Source organism: Rousettus aegyptiacus, unplaced genomic scaffold, assembly GCF_014176215.1.
Source record: "Rousettus aegyptiacus isolate mRouAeg1 unplaced genomic scaffold, mRouAeg1.p scaffold_m13_p_1, whole genome shotgun sequence".
In the NCBI taxonomy this organism is placed as follows: Eukaryota; Metazoa; Chordata; class Mammalia; order Chiroptera; family Pteropodidae; genus Rousettus; species Rousettus aegyptiacus.
This window is the reverse complement of record NW_023416284.1, coordinates 83,098,203-83,105,125: the sequence shown is the minus strand read 5'-3', so window position 1 is coordinate 83,105,125 and position 6,923 is coordinate 83,098,203. Positions and strand designations below refer to the sequence as shown.

The following is a 6,923-nucleotide window of genomic DNA, read 5'->3' as shown; positions in this document are numbered from 1 at the left end:
TTTGCCTCTTTTAGGATCTCTCTCTGTCTTTAACCTTTGCCATTTTAATTATGATATGTCTTGTTGTAGGCCTGTCTCTACACTTCCTGGACATGTATGCCTATTTCCTTTACCAAATTAGGGAAGTTTTCCATAATTTTTTCTTCAAATGGGTTTTCAATCCCTGGCTCTCTTGTTTCTCCTTCTGGTACCCCTCTAATGCAAATGTTGTTACACCTGAAATTGTTCCAGAGGTCTATTAAACTTTCCTTACTTATTTTATTTTATTTTATTATTTTATTTTATTTTGCCATTCCAATTAGGTGTTTTTTGCTACCTTGCCTTCCAATTTCCTGATTAGATTCTCTGCTTCATCTAATCTTCTGTTGATTCCTTTTAGTGAATTCTTCATTTCAGTCATTGTATTCTTCATTCCCGACTGGTTCTTTTTTATGGTTTCTATGTCCTTTTTTATGCTTACTGTCTCTCTTTTGAAGTTTTACTTGAAATCATTTATTCTTCCCAAAGATCATTGAGTATCTTTCTAATCAGCGTTTTGAACTCTGTATCCAGTAGATTGCTTGCCTTCATTTTGTTTAGTTCTTTTTCTGATGTTTTCTTCTGTTGTTTCATTGGGACATGTTTCTTTGTTTCCTCATTTTAGTTGTCTCTTTGTGTTTGTTTCTATGTATTGTGTATATTTGCTACATTTCCCAGTCTTGGTCAGTTGACCTTATGTAGTGTGTGCCTTGTGTGGCCCAGTGGAGCAATCTTCCTGATCACCTGTGCTAGGAGCTCTAGGTGTGTCACTTGTATGAGTTGCATGTGCTCTCTTATTGTAGTTAAGCTTTGACTGCTATCAGCATGTTAGTGGATGAGACTGACTTTCAGGTTGACTGGCTGTGAGGACTGATCACACCCACAGAATATGTGCTGCTGTATTGGGGGATGGCCCCATGAGTGGAATTCACTCCAGTTGACTCATATGCCTGTTGAGACAACCTTTGGTGGTGCCACTTGTTGGGGAAATCATATGGTACTCTGGTGTGGCTGATGTCTGCCTTTGGGTGTCTTGATTCTATGGCCTTTTGGGAGAAGCTCCTGTGCAGGCCAAAGTTAGTCACTGCCTATGACCACCTGGGGCTACCTGGTAGGAGCTACAAAGTGATAAGTGATTGGTCACTGCTTGTGCTGGACTTGGAGACAAGTGGGAAAGACCATGCTGTAAATTGGGGCTGGCTGCCACCGGTACCAGGCCTGGGGTGGTCTAACAGAAAGTCCAGGGAACCTGAAGGCCCGAGGCTGTCTGCCAGCTGCCCCAAAGGCTCAGCAGCTGAAATAGCCTTTGAGTGGTACTCCATTTGGGTTGGGTGGGGTTCCAGGGAGTCACTGCAGTAAAGTGAACAGATTTCACTCAACCTATGCATCTTCGGGTTTGTTGCTAGTGCTGAGCTTGTGGCCTCTTGCAAAAGTCTTAGATTACACCACCCACCTTTGGCTTACAGACTCCAAATCTTTATTCAAGAAATACTTCACCGAGGGCTAGATGCCTGCCACCAGGATTGACTCCAGAGATGCTCAAACTGATACATGTTGATGGGTGCTAAAAGAGCCTTTTGCAGAGAGGGTTGGGTAAGGCTGGTTCTGCAGCGAAAAATTTACTCCAGAAATTCATGAGTCACCAGGGTAAAGGAAGTAGATTTCACTTGGCCAATGCAGATTTAGATATGGTACCAGTGCTAAGCCTGTGGCCACTCATGAAAGTCTCAGATAACACTGAGACCAGCTGCTACCTCCTACCTTGGGCCCACAGATCCCTAATTTTGTTCTAGAGGTACTGCAGCTCTGGCCTTGGCTGGTTGCCTGATTTGGGAAGTTTCTTCAGAGGTGTGGCAACCAAGGCCTGTTGATTGCTGTCAAGTGAGCCTCCTACTGAGAGCATGAAGTGAGCCTGGTTGAGCAACAAGGTTGCCACTGGGAAATGTGAGTAGACTGGGGAGAGGTTTAAGTGAGTCACTGGGGTAGAGTGAGAGGATTTCACCAGTGTGCTGTTTTTAAAGAAAGACTCTTTAGGACACAGGTCTGGAATTTGAGGACAATATACTTGGCTGTACAAAAGCAGGCTGTGAAGAGGGAAGTGAATACTCTTGAGCAGTAATTCAGATCTGAGGGTGCCTAAGACAATGGGGCTATGGAAACACATTAAGAAAACTAACAGTTCTAAAACTAGGATATCACTACCATTTAAGAATGCCAAGGAAATGCCGCACAAATAAGACAAAAAGCATTGGGAATCTATCAAATTACCATGTTCCTCCTGCCCACGTATTCAATTGCTAATAATACACTTGAGGGTATTTATTTTTCATATCAATAGGTTTGATATATTTAATGCCAAAAGGAAAAGCAGCACAGTTACTTATACCAGAATAAATGACAGCGATCCTACACTTTGTCTTCCCCAATCCATCCCAAAAGTAATGGACTAAAGCCACAGAAGTCTCTGTGCTGCCACCTATTAACCATGGTGTGAATACAATTACGCAGTTGTACAGTGTCTTCTACTGGGAACCAAAAGTTTTGAACCACATTTTCCTCTCTAAAAAGAAGCCTATTATTCCCTTTTAATGCCCTATTTTTACTAAAATAATAATAAAAAACCCTTAAAAGCCTTATGCTTGTTTTAAATCCTCACTTTCAAGAACCTAAAAGTTTTGTTGGCTATTCAGGGATTAGACAGAAGGCGCATTTAACAGCAGTCACTAAAAACATTGCTTTATTTATCTCTAAAAATGCCTCTGGTCCTTCAGCACTTAAATTCCTTACGTGTCGTGTATGGCTACCTGGAAGCTAAGGGATGTCAAAATTTAGTCCCCAATTGGTAACCTGTAGCTTCTTCTTCTATAGCTTTCCCTGTAAATTGTTTCTGAAAGGATTAAAAATGGTTGAAATTCTCATGTGTGGATAATGTTTCCTGTTTTGAGAAAGAATAAAAGAAAAGAAACATGAAATTCTGCCTCCCCACCAGCAGTAGTTGTGTTTGATTAATGTCTGTGTCCATTGTTCCAATACCAGTGGGGTCAAAGTCGGTACTCAATAAATGCTAGTATGTGAGGAAGGGGCAAGGGACCAACACATTCATCAGTCCCTTATGGATGGTCTGGGTTGGACTGGAACTTTTCATCATGGGCTCTCCTTGCCACTTTCTCAAACGAAATGTAGCATGGTTGGAAGCCAAGGGGGTTATAGATGGGTCACAGAAGGCCTGAGGGAGGGACTCACTGTTGCTTCCCAACTTCTTCCCACATTTCCTCTGCTCCACAAAATGGCAGGTTTCAGAAATCATGCAGGAATTAGGTCGGTGAGCACTGACCGTGCAGGTCCTGGGGTCAAAATATCTGGAAAACACTGCTGAAGATGTTGTGGCCTCCAGCCCCTGAAAGACACACAGACCACCAGAACTCGGTGAGTTATAGGAAACACACTCTTTATTCAGCCAGCTGGGTCTGCCAGGGGTACACAGACCCCAAATTAAGCAGCCCCGAAATGTAGAGGTACAGGGTTTTTAAGCCCCAAATCCCATTCTTCATTCTGTCTAAACACAAAGGTCTATTCTTCTTCTATTCATTACCTGTCAACTCACAGGGCAGGTGTGTAAGCGGGGTTACAGAAGCAGAAAGCTTGTTTAGAACATTATGTTCCTGTGAGTGACAGCGTATGCTCCCAAGGACAGAGCCAAGCAGTAATTTTCCAGCCAGCACAAAGAAAAGCCAAGTATATTAACCAACAAGATATATATCCTTGAAATTGAGAGAGAGATTGAAGAGAGAGAGAGAGAGAGAGAGAGAGAGAGAGAGAGAGAGAGAGATTGATTGACTTTAAGGAATTGTCTCATGTGATTGCAGAAGTTTAGGAAATCCAAAATCTGCAAGGTAGCCCAGAAGCTGGAGGCCCAGAGAAGAATTTCAATCTGCGTCCAATGGTGGTTTGTTGGCAGAATTCCTTCTTGCTCAGAAGAGGTCAGTCTTTGTTCTATTAAGGCCTTCAATTGATTGGATGAGGTCCACCTACGTTATAGAGGATAATCTGCTTTGCTCAAAATCTGATTTACATGTTAAACTTATCTAAAAAACTCTTTCACAGAAACATCCAGAATAGCATTTGGACATCGTGGTCCAGTCAAGTTGACACAAAATTAACTGTCACAGCAAGGTACCATGGAAACATTTAGAAGACGTGTTTACTTGCTACCAGTTGGACACTTGTTAGACAGTTGTGTGCCTTCAATTAGAGAGCAGCAGCTGTCCACCAAGAGCAAATACCATTCCTGAATGGCTCTCCCTTCACACTGCTTTCTACTCTTCATAGCATGCATCATGGTTTAAGAGACATTTTCATAGTACATTTCTCAGAATAAATTTGGCAGCATCATTTTTTGAAAACAGTTGACTGCAGAGATGTGTGTATCTGCGAAGATACAAGAAGTTTTCCTCTGGGTCAAGACCGGAAAACAGCAAGAAGAAGGAGATGAGAGATCGAGGAGGAATTTCTAGATTTCTTGCCTAAGATATACTCCCAGTGCTCCTCTGGTGGGCATATGGCAGTCGTGGGGGCGATTGGGGTTCATTTAACAGTTTATCTTTCTATCAAATTATGTTTTCACAAATTTATTGTTTATCGCAGCTATTTGCAAACTCTCTTCCATTACTTGGTGTTCATCAATATGATATACATACGTGTGTGAATGTAAATGTACTTATTGAATTAAAACAAACTAAAATAAATTACAGAGGAAGAGGGTTTGTTTTTTTTTTTGATAATTTCATGTCTATAGTGTGAAAACCAAAGACCTCTAGAGAGTTGAAAATACACAGTTTGGGAGTCGTAAGGAATATCATAATATTTACATTCATCATTAAAAACAGATTTAAAATCAATCTTTCTTCCGGCTAGGTACTCTTTACTCTTTAGGTCAAAGAGTAAAAAAGGGAATTTTTACTCTTACTGTACTTACATGTAGTACATAATCTCACAGTGCTATATTCCATTGTTAGTTTATCTCTATTAGTTGGTAAGTTCTTAAAGGTAGGGATTGTAATAAGTGCTATATTCCCAACACCTGCACATTTTAGGTGGTCAATAAATGTTTGATGGATAAATGAATGAAGAAACAATGTCATTTTTCCTGTTGCTTATTTATAATTGGTAGGAGGGTAGATTTGGGGTTTTAAGGACCTGGGAAGTCTCATAAGACTCTCAGACTCAACAAGTCCAAAAGTGAACTCCTGTGACCGTAGATGCTTCTTTACCTTTGTCCTCTGTCACCACACACTTAGGCATAGGGCCAGAATTCCTGTTATTGTCCCTGACTCTACCCTTTCCCCCATTTCCCAAGTTCAAACATCAAACTCCTGGGTTTCTATTCTTCAGTTGTTCTCGGTTCTGCCACCACAATCTCCTGCCATGTTCCTCATCTCTTTTTATCTTTCTCCATTTGGGTAACCTCTTCCTTGCCAGTTCCATCTCTGCCAGGAATTTCAAAAAAAAAAAAAAATACAAACTCCATCAAATCACTTCCTACCTCAAATCTTCCAGTGGTTTCTGGAACCTCTCCAGGCTGTTTGGACAAAACACAGACTATGACTTGGCCCTAGTCTTTAGGATCAACCTGTGCCCATGCTTCTTACTCCTACTTGTTACTACCCACATTGATTTTTTTGCTCCAATAATACAAGCAACTCTATCTCCATAAAATTGCCAAGCTCTTCCCTTTCTCCTCATTTAGCTAATATCTACTATAATTACTGGTCATTCCTTTTTTGTTATCAGAATCTCTTCTTCCTTATTCTTTAGGTGACTTTCTCTCTCCATAATTATGTGCAGGATTGTAAATCTTCCAATTACAGGCTCTGACCTCCCTTGGTCAAGGGGAAGTTGTGTGACTCATGCTGGGTCCCTGTATCCTCATCTCAGGATTTGGAAAGGTGACTGAAGTGACACAAGGAAGAACAAGAAATGCTAGGAGCTTTTTCACCCAGCTCTGAAGCTCTGACAGATGGTCAGTTGGTCAGTAAGTTTTTGCTGGCTGGACCCCTGGGTCCCTGGGTCCCTAGGTCTATCTTTTTGAGTCTATCTTCATTAGATTTTTCTAATATAGTCCTATTTTGCTTGAGGTGGCCAGGGTCAGATTGTTTTGTTTGTTTGTTTGTTTGCAACCAAATAACCCAAATCAACACCCTCTCACTCTCTACAAAGTTTTTTCTGAAAGCTTCCAGCCTGATCAAGAGCCTTCTGTTTTCTACTCCCATAGGCCTCAATTGGTCTCAGGAAGTTGTAAATGTCTTTATAACCTTGATGCCCAGCATGGTCTCTGGTTCAAAATTGGCATGTGGTAAGTGCTTTCTGCATTCCTTAATTAAAAATAAATAGAGAAGAGAATCAGGAAAGTACAGTTTCACAGAAATCAAAGAAATGAATCTTTATTTTTTCACCATTTTTAATGAAAATCTTTAAAGAATATATACATTCTCTTCTTTAAATATAATAAACTAAACAAATCCAGCCACTGCTTGATGACTCTATAAACACCATTGATTGCTCTGTGCTTTCATGATCTTCTAAAGAGTCTTCCCTTCTGCACTAAATAGCCCAAAGTCGTTTCTTGCCCTGTGGAGAAAGGTATCCAGCAATGAGGAAGAGAGGCTACTGCAGGGAGGCACAGAGAGAGATGAAGAGTCCTGGGGACATCCAGACTCGGACTTCTATTGTCTCTAAGGTCCAAATACATCCCCATTTTTCCTACAGTTTACTGTTTGACACCTCCTTGAATCACATGATGCATTCTAGTTCTTTTCAATAAATTTTGAATTATTTAATAAATAATTTAATAATTTAATAAATAATGTGATAAATAATTTATTAAATAAGTAATTATACAATAAGTA

General features: G+C 40.5%; 1 long non-coding RNA gene across 1 annotated transcript; it reads left to right on the top strand.

The window, feature by feature from the left end:
• The first annotated feature begins 463 nt into the window (after positions 1–463).
• On the top strand, positions 464–6,414 carry LOC118613757. Its single transcript, XR_004955799.1, has 3 exons — positions 464–3,444; positions 3,885–3,998; positions 4,123–6,414. It is a non-coding gene; the product is annotated as an uncharacterized LOC118613757 (long non-coding RNA).
• The last annotated feature ends 509 nt before the right edge of the window (positions 6,415–6,923 follow it).